Source organism: Excalfactoria chinensis, chromosome 2 (assembly GCF_039878825.1).
Source record: "Excalfactoria chinensis isolate bCotChi1 chromosome 2, bCotChi1.hap2, whole genome shotgun sequence".
Lineage (NCBI taxonomy): Eukaryota > Metazoa > Chordata > Aves > Galliformes > Phasianidae > Excalfactoria > Excalfactoria chinensis.
Window position 1 is genome coordinate 35,675,284 of NC_092826.1, and position 14,489 is coordinate 35,689,772.

The following is a 14,489-nucleotide window of genomic DNA, read 5'->3' on the forward strand; positions in this document are numbered from 1 at the left end:
GATCTCATTGTTGTACTTGAGAAAAGTAGTACCACGTTCCAGTAGTAGCAGCAGTACCAGGTTCTGAGTCATGTGAATAAGGTCTACGACCATTCCGTGTGCATAGGGTTGGACTGGCAATACCTACAAACTGCTTTGGGTCTGGTTATGTCATAAAGTCACCCTGACATCAAGTTCTAGCCAAATTTATTTTAACCAGACAGTTCATTTTTCTATAAACTATTTTTTTCCTAACATATCCTTTCATTTACATTATGCTCTTGGTTTAAACCTACTGAGAGCAAGAGCATTCATAGACATAGCTCCAACATTAGGCTTATGGTCCGTCCTGCACTCAGACCTTTCCACACAGGATTTATAATATATCTTACTCACAACCTTCTATTGCTCTGAGTTACCTGATCCAGCGGAAGGCTCATTCAATGAGGAATGTGGGAAGTCTTCTTCCAAAATACAAACCTTGGCACTAGTTCATGCTACACAACAGTTTTCTAATAACAGTGATGCAGATCTGAATACTTGACAACAGCCAGCTTTTGCACACCTCTCACACTGAGCTAACTCGGGTTTCCTAGGAGAGGCAGTGTGGCCATTCCCAAGCTAACAAGTCACAGCCCACAGGCAAGCATGAGAGTCCATATCCAGCCCCCTCCATCACAGTGCCTTAGCTGCAGGGTCACCATAAGCTGGTAGAAGCCAGAACCACTGCCACAGGTCCCACATGGGTGGCTCAGGTGCTCCTGCCAAAATCCCCATGGGAGCACAGGCCTCACCATTCAGCTTCCTATCACTTTTTTCCTGCTGGGGTAGGAATTCTCAGTGGATGTCTGAACCCACAGGCTGTGAATTGATACTCACGCCAAAAGAAACTTAAAGCAGTACAGTTGAGCAGATCCTTTTGCCTAGTTCTGAACTCCTGTGGCATAAGGATTATAACAGCGTATCTACAGAGGACTCTGCAGAGCAATGCCACTTGCTAGTGCTGATCTAGTGTTAGGCAGCTGAAAAGATCCAGCATAACCTCCAGAGTGCTCTTCCTACTTTATGGCAAAAAAAACCCAACAAAACACAGATAAAAAGTTCAAACAGTTTTCTTACATCTATTTTCTTCTTCTCTCTCTCTCATTCTTCTTCTTTTTTTTTTTTTTTTTTTTTTTTAAAGTATTAGTTTATATGTATTTTTGTTTGCTGCCATGACTGCTACTTTTCTAACCCCAGTTAAACCTCTGTTACCAGGGTCACACAGATGCAAGTGAGGGAAGAAAATGGTCCAAAGTCTGTGGCGGCTATGCTTCAGCTAAAGTAATCAAATACTTCAGCAATCAATGCTCACCTGCCTTACCAGGGTCACGGACGCCATGAGGTTATATCAGGGTGATTCTCTTCGCTGCCTCTCCAATAACGGTACTTCTCTCAAGACAGGAGGAATGAATAAATAAATAAATAATGTAAGGTGAAACACCATGCAAGCAATTAGGAAAATGCCGAGCTGATCCAGGCTGGTATGAAGGAGGCAGCCTATGCCGTGTTATGTGAGGTTACACGTGTATTTCATGTTACGTAACTGCTGGGTAAAATGCATAAAGAGATAGAAGCAGAAAGGAGGCAAAGACCCCACCTCCCAGGTGAGAATCCCAACCATTAGGATGGCACAGGCATTCACTTTTCTCAGTGAATCTGTCAGTGAATCTGTTAGCTTTTCTCTGAAAAAACTGAACAGACTGAGCAGGACAACTTGCATGACTCCAAGCTGTACTCCTATAATAAGATTCCTCCCATAGCTGAAAAACCATTCAGTTCTGCTTCTGATGTAGAGCAGGGAACCGAACCCACACCCCAAGGGAAGACTCTAACTGCATGATTACACTATAAAGGGTGGGTTAAAGTGAGGGCACCTCCTAAGAGAAGCAAACGTGCATGATGGATCAGATATGCCATGTAGTTTCAGGCACAAGGTTTTTTGGATTAGTTCTCTTTGGGGCTGTGTGAGTGCCTCTCTGCAGCAATCGAGGGATAGGGAGCAAGCCATGAGCAGCTGAGTGAGAGCAGGTGGCTTGTGACCTAAGCAAAAGAGACAGAATCAAGGCAGTAAAAATGTTTTACAGCTTTCAGGCTAAAAGAAAACATTACCTCATGCTGCAGTTCTTGGAAGCAACACAATGACCTTACTAATGTAACAAGACACCTTAGCAGGAAAAGACAATTTACATGTCTGAAACCATGCTGGCCACAGCTGCTGTTCACCAGCTGGGATTCATCTGAGGAGTAACTCCACCAGGTGACCTTTTGCTAGATGCTAAGAGTCATTTAACACCACCTGGTCAGGCAGTAGCACCAGGCAGGCTGAGCCAGCTCCTTTCCAGTAGTGTGGGTACGAGGCAGCAGCAGCCCCTGTTGGAGGCAGCGGTGTCAGGCTTGGGACTGGAGGATGCAGAGTGGAGGGGCCTTAGAATCAAAGAGTCATAAAGGCTGGAAATCTAAGATCATCCAGTCCAGCCACCCACCTACCACCAATATTGCTCACTAAACCATAACCTTCAGGGCCACATCTACACGTTTCTTGGACACCTCCAGGGACAGTGACTCCACCACCTCCCTGGGCAGCCTGTTCCAATGCCTGACCACTATTTCTGAGAAGAGATTTTTCCCAATATCCAACCTGAACCTCCGCTGTCACAACCTGAGGCTGTTCCCTCTAGTTCTCTCACTAGTCACATGAGAAAAGAGGCAGACACCCACCTCGCCACAACCTCCTTTCAGGGAGTTGTAGAGAGCAATAAGGTCTGCCCTGAGCCTTTTCCTTTCCAGACTGAACAATTCCAGCTCCCTCAGCTGCTCTTCATAAGACTTGTGTTCCAGACTCCTTACAGATTCATTGACCTCTGGACACGCTCCAGGGCCTCAGTATTTTTCTTGTGGTGAGAGACTGAAAACTGAACACAGTACTCGAGGTGCAGCCTCACCAGTGCTGAGTACAGAGCTCCATTCACTTCCACTCTCTGGGCCTGGTTTTCCAGACAGTTCTTTTCCCAGTAGCACTGACTGTGAATGGTTGGGGCCCGGCCCTCAAAAGCTGCAGCACATCAGCAACTTTCTCAAGGTTCAGGGTCAGCCTGGAACTGCCTGACAGGGTTACTCTAAAACCATAGCTGCCAAATTTTAAATGGAAGAGGCTGCCATTACACTGCATGGGGACTCAGTCTCTGAGCTCTGCCTTGAGCTCCTCGTCTTGGGTCCTGAAGGGTCAAGGGCAAAGCTGTGTGCACAGTGCTACTCTAGATCAAAACTGAGCTCAAGCAAAGGCAGAACTGTGAGTGTCTGGTAACAGAACACCTTTAGGTTCAGTCAGACTTTCTTCAGCATGTCAAATGTCTTCAGTGACCACAGCTTTAAACAGAGATTTTTCAATTCATAGCTAAGTTTTAAACGGTTCTTTGATTATATTATAGGACCTTTCTTGAAAGTTTCTAAAGGAAGAGGAACATGAAAGAGGAAAAATTGTAATTTTGCCTGAAAGCGTGAAAGATGTTTTTAGTATAATCACAGTTTAGTTGTCAGTGAGGTGCTTCAGAAAATGCTGTCTACAGTCCTGGTGTAAACAGAGCTATAGCAGGTTGAATATGCATCCACTATTTACGAAATGCACGAAGTGCTGAAGAAGTGTACTCAACTGCCTGAACACAGAATCATAGAACCATAGAATGACTTAGGTGGGAAGGGACCTTAAAGATATAGTTCCAGCCCCTTGCTATGGGCAGGGCTGCTCCCCACCAGCTCAGGCTGCCCAGAGCCCATTCAACCTGAGTCTTGAATACCTTCAGGGATGGGGCACCCACAGCTTCTCTGGGCAGCCTGTGCCATCACCTCACCATACTCCAAGTGAAAAATTTCCCACTAACATCTAACCTAAATCTCCCCTCTTTAAGTTTAAAGCCATTCCACCTTGTCCTATCATGACCATGTAGAAAGTTGGTTTCTCTCCTGCTTGTAAGCTCCCCTCAAGTACTGGAAGGCTGCAATGAAATCTCCCTGGAGCTTTCTCCTCTCCAAGTGGAACAAGCCCAACTCCCTCAACCCTTCTTCACAGGAGAGGTGCTCCAGCCCTCTGACCAATGTAGTGATCCTCCTCTGGACCTGCTCCGTAGGACTAAGATCTGCCCACATTCACACCACAGTAACTGCAGGCATGTCAGCAAACTTAAAGAGAGGGTTTGAGCATAACAGTGTCTGCGGGCCTGTCCCTCTTTAGGCAGCTGTATACAGCAGCTTTGGTGGTAAAAGCAGTCATTGCCTCACAGTAACCTTAGAATTAAACAATAAAAAGATTACATGTTCTTAAATGGACTACTGTTCAGTAGTCAAAGTAAACACCTGCCTTGCTAACTGTTGTTGACTTTATTTTGTTTTCTGCCAAGACAGACAAATCTGTGAGATGCACTTAAAATCAAACAACCAAAATCAAACAATCTTCAGTGTTTCACTTATCAAGAAAAGAAAGAGGTCACTTCAGAGCAATCAGAGTAAAGCCAATGATTTTTTTTTTAAATGAAAAGCCAATTTTACACAATTTGCCGGTAAATAAGATTCTGCAGACTCTCTATTTATATTTTTATAGGTAACAATCATTTCTGAAATCTACCTCCTCAGACAGGAGGACCCCATAGAGATTGTGAAAGATTAAAACACCTTGGCTGATTAAATCATTCTGGGAACAATTCAGTGCGAAACCCCATGTAATTCCTTTTCAAAAGCATTTGTACAGTTGTTGACTGACAGGAGATTAAATGTCTCAGAGTCTCCAATAACTACAGACTTGAGGCATACAGACATCCATAGGAACATCAGAAAACCATCAACTGGGAATGATCAGACTGAAGGTTCAACAAACCTTCAGTTTCTGTCAGGAGTAACACCACACAGTGCCAAATGAATACAGGAATATGTCGAATGTAACTGAAACCTCCTCAGGACCCCTGTAAGAACCAGAGGCGTGCAACCTACCAGCCATACCTACCAGAAATTCTTTTCTCAGAGAGCAGCGAGGCACTTGCAAAGGCTGCCTACAGAAGCTGTGGGTGCCCCATCCCTGGAGGCACTTAATGCCATGCTGGATGGGGCCCTGAGCAGCCTAATCTGGTGGGGGGAGCCCCATATGATCCTGTGATCCTAAATTCTATGATTTTCAAAAGATATATATCATTTTTTTCTGTGATGTTCTGGTGTGTTTCAGGAATCCTCTGCTCTAACGTTAAATGCTGGCAGATGCCCTGCATGAAGTGCTTACTCATGGGATCACAGAACCAAGTTTTTGTTGTCCCTGTGATTTGCTGTGCCAGCTGCACCATGGACAGTTTCACCTTTAACTTCGTTTGTAGACAGATCAATGCCAACTCCCCTGTCTCTTCTCAGCCCATTCTCTGTGCAGGTATCTGATCTGTGCCCTACAGAGTCTGAAAAAGAATTGTGGACAGACGGGAACTTTTAGTACCTCCAAAAACCTTTTTCACTTACCACCACAAATCCGCATGAATGGTTGGAAGAACAGGTTGATGAACAGTGCCCAAAGAACAGGATTAGCAGATGGGAGGTGATCTGGGCCTTGATGACCTACCATGATTTCAGCTCTTCACCCTTCTTCAAAGACAACTTTTCCTTAAGCAGGGGGATAAATATTTCCTCTATTCTACTCAACATTTTAGCATGGATGCTCTGGCACAAGTAAGCAAAGCCTCAGGAAAGGTGCAGGTTCTCTGAAAATACACCCTCTACATGCAACCTGCTCGTTTCATGACTTATTTCTCACTTATAAGAACTCATAACAAGGACTAATATTCTTATAAGAGTTAGAGGCTGGTGTTAAAAATAATGGGGAAACCCTTAACAGTGTAAGCTACAGTAATTATATGGGTTCTGTTAAGCATGCCTCATGCATTAGCTTTTCTCAGGTATTACTCAGAGGCAACGAACCTGCGTAAACAGATCAGGATATGCAGAGATACCTGTGGGAGCCTGACATTAGGAGGCATTTTGATGCCAGAAGGTAGATGCCTGGTTGCCATTCAGTAACCAAACTGAGGCTCCCACTGCAAGCAAAGAAGAGCCAAGGGCTAAAGGGCCGCCCCAATCTCACCCCAGTAGCGGTTTCTAAAGTTATGCATTGGCATACATTACATGATTATTCCCTGGCCTAATTCTTTACTATTATTTTTATGATTTATATTGTAACCACACAGATCATGACTTCCTTGTAAGAATTGTACAAACACAGAAATGCTGTTCCCAAGGAGGTCGTAGTCTATGAAGAACACAAGTGAAAAGCATCCATCCAGAGAAGGACAAGGAAGAAAGGAGGCAGTGCTGCCAGCATGCCAACTAGCAGTATGATAGACCAACAGGTTGATGGAGGTCAAGTTCATCATTGGCACTGAAAGCATCTGTCTCCATCTGGTCAGAGGTGGAGCAAAAGACACCAGATGCCAGACAGGTGAGGAGTAACCTGTGAAGCTACTTGAAAGTGAAAAAAAAGAACAGTTTGTCTTTGGTTCTGCAAAGGGTGTAGGAGAAGTCTGCATGGCAGGGTCACAGTATAAATAAGTTACCTTTGCTACAAAAATAGATGTGAAAATCTATGAAAATGGCAGCAATGACGAGAGCTAAAAAGGAGCCCATGGGGGAGTGTTTTGTTCAGAGCATGGATAGGAAAGGCTGTATGTTAGTGGCAGTTACCCAGAAGCCAAGAGATAACATTTTAAGAAGAGGAGCGCCACTAATTGTGACACTGGCTGCCAACAGTGACCAAGGGTGAGGATGGGGTATTACTTTGAGACTTGGTGTGGCTTGAAGATATTGGGAAGAAGTGTCACTTGAATGAAGCCAATGTAAATACAACTTGTAGGAAGAAGTCAGCACTTGTGCAAGCTTAGAAGCAAGAGAGAGAAAAGAATGTGGCATGACCATGACTGAAGCAAGCTTGTGTTGGGAAACGAAAAAGCAAGAAAGAACAAAAGTTAAGAAATGAGAGATGGGGATTGCCAGGAGGTACAATAGGATGGAGTTAGAAGAAACACAGGACAGCTCTGTAAGTGACACCTTAGTGGAAAGCGTGAACGTAGGTTTGCAGAGGAGATCTCAGACGGATTCTGTTCCAAACAGTTACTGCTGTAAATAAAATACTGCAGGCTGAATTCGCATGCATGTACTTACACAAATATTTGTGAGTGCTCTGATCAAAGTTATTAGGTGATAGCGTTCAGCCTTGGATGCTGGCCTTGAACAGCATTTATTAAGGTGTTCCACTACTACTGCTATTGCTAAAGATCAGTACACCAAACTGCACTGCCAACCAGCCTTGACCCTTTGTGCAGAGGACTACCAGTAAAATAATATACTTGGAGCTTGCCAAATAAAACACATGAGACTATCAGCAGTGCTGTGTAACCACTATTATAATCTCTGTATTGCCAAAATTATGCTGGGCAACAAGAACTGGTTAAAGAAATACAGCATTTTCTCTGCTTGCTATGCTTATCCATGGGGATAATTATTATATTTTTGGGCAGGTGTTTTTCATAATAGCTTCAGGTTTCTAACTTCAGCGTAATAATTTCAGCAACGAATATGTGGTGACATACAAAAAGGAAAGGGAAAAACTGGGTATGTACAGTATGAAATAGTATGTACAGATTGAAATAGTTTACGTTAGCAGCACTAGCAAGGGCTTTGATTTGTTTGCCCATACACAGGTATACACGGCTGTTACAAATGCCAGTCTGCACAGACCTGGTAAGATATTTCAAACACTGTTTTCTGTAGAAAAATGCAACATCTGAGATATTATGTGTGATTTGATGTAATGAATCACAGGGGATGGAATGAAAGATTATTTTCTTTCACTTTGTTCAAAGTGAAACAATACCGGTTTTATTCCCATTTGAAAAAAGCTCTTTCATTTCAAAATTACTGCAAATTAAAGGATTAAAGATGAAAAACACCATTGTTTCACTTGATCTGTGTTGGCTGTTGTGATGTTTTAGTTTGCTGAACATTCCCATATATTTTGCTTCAGGTTAGATCTGTGGAATGACTACCGTCCAGCTCCTTCCAAAAGGAATTATTTCCATAGCTTCATAGTAACCACAACTTCCACTTTCCTATTTTAATCACTGAATCATTAACATTCTCCTACCGTGGGACATATATTGAAATCTACCTAAACTAGGTACATTTTCTACCGACAACATTTACCAGCCACTTTGAAGTTCTTCAGCAGTAAAAGCTCCCCAAAATAAAAGGGAGTTGCCTGCTTCCAATCTCATCAACATCAGTAGGAACTGAAACTAAAGCTTCTCAGTGAAAGAATTCAATCTGTAAAGCTTTTTAAATCCTCCTTTGTAATCACTATTACAAGGGCAGAAAGGGGTGTTGTTACTATTAGCTTAAAATGACACGAGGGGCACATATTAAGACACATTCCAAGGACAATTATGTACCTACTGCTCTATAAACAAATGTGGACTCATCAAAACATTCCTCTTTGCTGACTTTAAGTTTTGGCGTCATACGATAATAGAATCATTTAGGTTGGAAAAGACCATCAACATCATCAAGTCCAACCACAGTCTCATGATTGCGGTAGGTTTCCTGTTCAAATCAGGCCACAAGATGCCCATTGCACAAACCCTTGAAAGTCAACAGAAAGTGCTTTAAAAGTGCAGAGCTGCACCATTATTATTTTAAAATACAATGGGAAAAAAGACAAATTGCAATCAAAAAGCAAGTCAGTAACTGACATTTCAGAACACTACTACTTGGTTTCATTTGCTGCTTATTCTGATAAGCTTTCATGTATTTGTGCTTGGTGATGCAGATGTTTCTTATCAACATGAGAATTTCATTAATTTGCTTGTTTTACACAAAGCAATATAGAACGACCCCTATTCATAAAAGAAAACAACCCAGTTTGCTAGGCTCACTGATGCAAGGCGATCCACCTCCATCATTAATTTCCACTCCCAAAACACAGAAAGAAACTACATCAATCATATCCTTCAAAGGAAGAATTTTAACAAAGTCTGAAGACAGTGGGAAAATCCTTCTGCATAAGAACTACATTTTACCCAGAATGACAGTCTTATCAGATTGAAAATTGATTCTTATTTAAAATCATAAGGTTATAATTTGAGGGTGCAAAGATGTTTTAGCTTTTGGTTTCTTTCCCTTACTCAGCACTAATTACCATCATTTGTAAAGCAAGTTGTACCAAGTCCACATGCTAAGAGTTTTCTCTCCTGGCACTGGTTCCAACCAATCCCCAAACCTCCATCTTTTCACTTGGCATGCGTATCACATTTATGGTTTCTTGTCTGTGCTACTGTGCACTACCTGATCTGTCAGTCCCTTGCTAAGACTGAAGAGTACAGTGAAAGAACTCTAGGGAACAAATGAATGATGAGAGTTTTTTACCTAAGCCATTCCATAATTCATCCTTCTATTGATTTTTTTTTTAATCTCAGTCTTGGTTTTGCAAGCAAGAAAGGAAGAGCTTCATGCAACAGATGCTCATAGGAAGAGGTTCAGAAGCAAAGTCACATTTTGCTGCTAGATAAGTTTGTTTGTGGTTTTGGGCTTAAAAATGAGAACAAACCCCTTCTGGCTTCTGTAGCAATCCCGAAAGATTGCTCTGCTTAGAAAAATAGAGAAGCAAGAAAAGAAAAAAAATAAAGAACAAGAATCAGAAAGGAGAAATTCCCCCTCAGCTCAGTTGCACCATCAACAGTTTTTGGTGAGATACAAGTTGACAGATCAGCTGCAGTAAGATCACAAATCCTGTTACTGAGACAACATTGCTGAAGTGCATTCGCTTAGTTAAAGGTTATAATCATACACTTAGTCAAAAATGTAGAGGAAAAACACAAGTCCTCAGCATCATTCTTGGATGCAAAAGTTGGAAAAGCAACGAGAAAAGAGAAATCCATAGTAAGTAGGGACCGTGGGGACCAGCCACCACTCTCTCTCATGCTAAACAAGGTCCTTTGTTGTTATTACATAATTAGAATGACTGAAGTCAGATAGCCCCTCAGGGTCCCTCTGGCCCAACCCCAGTTCCAGAGGGACACTCAGAACAGGGGCCTAGGCCCATACCCAGGTAGCTGCTGAAGATCTCCAAGGAGATTCTGCAGCCTCTGAGCAGCCTGTACTAGTTCTCTGTCACCTGCACAGCACAGAAGTGCTCCTGGTGTTCAGAGGGAACCTCCTCTGCTCCAATTTATGCCCACTGCTTCTTGTTCTGGTATGGGGCACTACAAAAAGGAGGCTGGACCCACCCACTCTGCACCTCTCCTTCAGGTATTTACAGATATTAATGAGATCTCTATGAGCCTACTCTTCTTCAGCCCCAGCTCAGCGTCAGCCTCCCCTAGTAGGAGACATGTCCCAGGGCCTTCATTCTCTTGGTGGCCCCCTGTTGGACACTCTTCATTATGACCAGGGGATCAGAACAGGACACAGTGCTTTAGGGGCAGCCTCACTAATGCTGAACAGTGAATCCACTTATTACGTCCACTGTTATTTGCAGCCAACTTCACCCTGCATTCCCTGTGTTTTGGCTCTCTAAATAAGAGATGAGGCTCATATTTAGAATGCAATTCCTGCCTTTTACCTCTCCCTTCAGATTAAAAAGACTTCATTCTGGACAGAGAAGGGTTGAGAACCTCTCAGAGGTCATTACCTCCTGAGTAATAGCAACAGAGAAGCAACACAAAAGAAATTCGAGATGTTTAACTTGAAAAACTTAGCTTATCAGAAAGGGAGGAAATAAAAATGCATTAATGACACTTGCATCAAATATGACAATCTTCCACCAGTAAGTTGAGAATGAGTTGTTTCTCGTCCTTCAAAAGATGTCTTGTCAATGACTTCTTAAATATGCATCTCAAAAAATGGCTCTCAGAAAGAAGGTGAACCCTTGGGATACAAAGCTTTCCAAAGAACATAAACTTCAGTTAGAAAAGATGCTGCTACATGATCAGCCTAATTAACCACCAAAGCAAAGCATTATTCAGGTTAGTACTCATTACTCAAGCAGAATCGATAGCTGCAAAATGGATAAGGTGCAACATACTAAATGAGACTCTGAGAACAAAGAAATATGTTGTCAGAAGGCTCCCTCTGTCACCGGGACAGGTGCTCAAATGGGCAAGAATACAAGGAACATACTTGACAATTACGAAAGGACAGCCATATAGCACAGGAAGTGTAGGCTGCAAGCTCAGTAGTAAGAAGGCAGCATCCTTTACTGTCACATCTCTTGGAGTTTTTCTAGTAGAAATATCTGCTACAGATCACGATCTGTTCCTCAGACTGACAGCATAAAAAGGAAAGAGAAATCTTCCCCTATTTATTTGCTATTATCAGCTCACACAGTGTTTCTCTAATTAACTGCCCAAACCAGAAAGTAAAACTCAGTTCTTCCCTGGTGTTAAATAGCTGTTTCTCGATTGCTTAACTGACACATTCAAGTACGGCCTTCAAATCTCCAGAACATTCTGACTTCCTATAATCAATACTTAGTCTTGTCTACAGTAAAGCTGTAATGCTGTTGTAACAATACTTAACAAACCATTCTATGCTTGTACAGAGATAGTGGCACTATCTCAGCTTACAAATGGTGCTATTCTAAGAATGTTCATGAAGTGAAGAGCATGTTTGTTGGTGGCCTTGGCAATGAGTGAAGGCTATTTGGTAATCGCTAACTCCAGGTCACCTCTACCTTCTCTGCTTGCGCAGCAGATTGGGTAATAAAACCTATAAAGACAACTAAGGCAAACAGACCTTGCCAGGTTGGCGTGTTCTAACTTCTATGTGTTCAGCTAAGCTGCTGTTTCAAAAGAGAAAGAAATGAGAGAACGGGTATTTATCTGACATATGTTTTCCCTACACCAAAACTAGAGATTGCGCACATCTGTGCATCAACTTGGAGATCCATGGAAAGAACGTATTGCAGCATCACTCGATTCTGTTCGGGCCCTGAACAGAAAAGCCTTAGGAGCTAAGCATCAAACTTAATTATTTTCATGTGTTTGCAGGCAGGCCAACAGTCTTCAGTAAACTGCTCAGAGCACAGAATTACATGTAGACATTAAGTATTACAACATCGACTTACAGGGATTTTCTGTATATGGACGTTTAGCTGAGTAAATAACAAGTAAAAACTGTTCTGTGGAAGAGGTCATTGCAGGTTACAGGAATAACATGAAGAACTAAAGATCTTCCAAAAGTCTATCTAGTTTTCTCACATTTACTTGCTGATAATGGAACCTTCTCTATACCTTTATCATAAATGCAACCTAAGCTTTATTTCTTGGACTGCAGGATCCTCCAAAAACAGAGCTGTTCTCCAAAGGCTGAGGTCTGCTACAACAATACGAAAAGCACTGCCTGTTCATACTGAATCCTTTGGTGGACAAAGTCCACGAATGGTCAGATTTAAATGTGAAATATCAAAACAACAAAGAACGGAGGGAGGTTGGGAGGGAAGACTCAACAAATGGCCAACAAGCTGCATGTTGTACCATACAAAGAATAGTTTCCTGTTTAGTGGTTGAAAAGATAAACCTGAAATACACCTGTACCACTCAGTGATACAGCTGAGCCTTCCCAGCATTGATATCTAAGACATGATTTGAGTTCATCACCTTTATCTGAGCAGACCCTTTTAAGGTCTGATGGTCTGATCTCTCTGGATGAAGCATTCAACCCCTTCACACAAACCAGGCTTATCTTCAGTGGTGATCACATTCACTAAGCAGTTCCAGGAGGGTCTAAGACCTGTGGCTGTTACCAGGAAAGATTTCTTAGAAAACCAAATAAGTTACTGGACTGTAAGAGTAGAAACAAATCATTTAGTGAACAACATCTTAACAAAACCAACTTTCTATACCCACTTATGCTCGATCTTCTGCTTTCAACAGTTCCTTTTAGACTAGGGGATGCAAGGACTGCTATGGAAAGTAGCACAGCTTTAGTAAAGATACACAGCTTTAAAAGCTATACAAATAATTTTATAGTTACCCGAGAGCATACGCATGTTCCAAACAAAAGACCCAATAGAAGAGGTGATACAGATGGAAACAAGGGCTCACAAGGATTGATATACTCATTTATAGACAATATGTGGCAGTAAAATCCTGCATTCAAAGCCATAATCACCTCAAATCAGATTTTAACCACCACCTTGTTAATAGATGAAGTATTCAAGCATAAGCACAAATGAATGCCACACCTGAGTTCTTCTCTATCAAGTTGTAAACTTTCTCATAAAGCTAGCACTTGCATTTGCACATACATTTGCCACTCCTCTTCTGCTGCAGCACAGGATACAGTTGGCCTTTTGGGCTGCCAGCACACACTGCTGCCTCATGTTCAGCTTTACTTAATGGAAATACTGAAGATGCACAGTGATATATTTACATTTTCTACCTTTAAGTATGAAACAGCCATCATCGATTATTAATTGCAAGAATGATTAGCCAAAAGCCAAGTAAACTGCTCTCCATATACTAAGCCATTTCATTCTACTTGTCTCAAGAGCAAAACCCATACATGCTGTGTTTAATTAAACAAATCTTAAAGAAAACCAGCATAATAACAAGAATCGAAATAGCAGTTGATTCGTTGCAGTAGTTCATATATTAAAGAATGTATTTTAATTTTGCTTCAGAAATACCTGAATTGATCTTTCATCTCTGCGCAAGATTCTAATTTTCATTATGCTTTTTCCTACTAGAGCCCTGTAATACTTCCCTCCCACCCTGTGAATGAATGCCCTACGTAAATCAGCTCAGCTCTCCCTTTTCTACCAGATAAGCTACCTGTGTTGAGCTTTAAGGTAATTTCTTCAGCTCTTAAATCATTTCCACTTACTTTGTTCCCAAAGCTCTTCAGCAAGACAAGCACCGTAAGAAGTATTGAATTCACCACTAGCCAACACATGGATAAAAATATCCACCCAGCCATGAAGAAGACTCTGTAAGACTCAAAGGAGTATGAACAGTTCTGCTGAATTTTGTTCCTGCTCTCATCCAACTCCTTTTCAGGATCAATGCTTTCCAGACTATTCGTGCCTTCCACAGTTAGTTCCAGATTCATACCATGACATTTAGCTGCATTAAGGATACAGTTTGATCTGACTGCTATAACTCACTAAGTGCTCAACACGATTGCCCACTCACATTTATCACTGTGTTAATCTTTGGGTTTTTGAAGTTTACATTGCAACAGCTGATGATCAGCTGAACTGCACCAATTCTAGTTCTAAGCTTTTCAAGAACCCATTCCAACAATATCCAACTCATAGAAACAACACCAGCTTGCTGCTCCCTGTGTGACATCATTTCAGTACTTATTTTTATGCTCTTGCCACTCACGGCCTTGTCTGTCCCTAGAACTGCACATGCCCTGGCTGAGGCCTGACAGGCTTGAACAGCACAAGC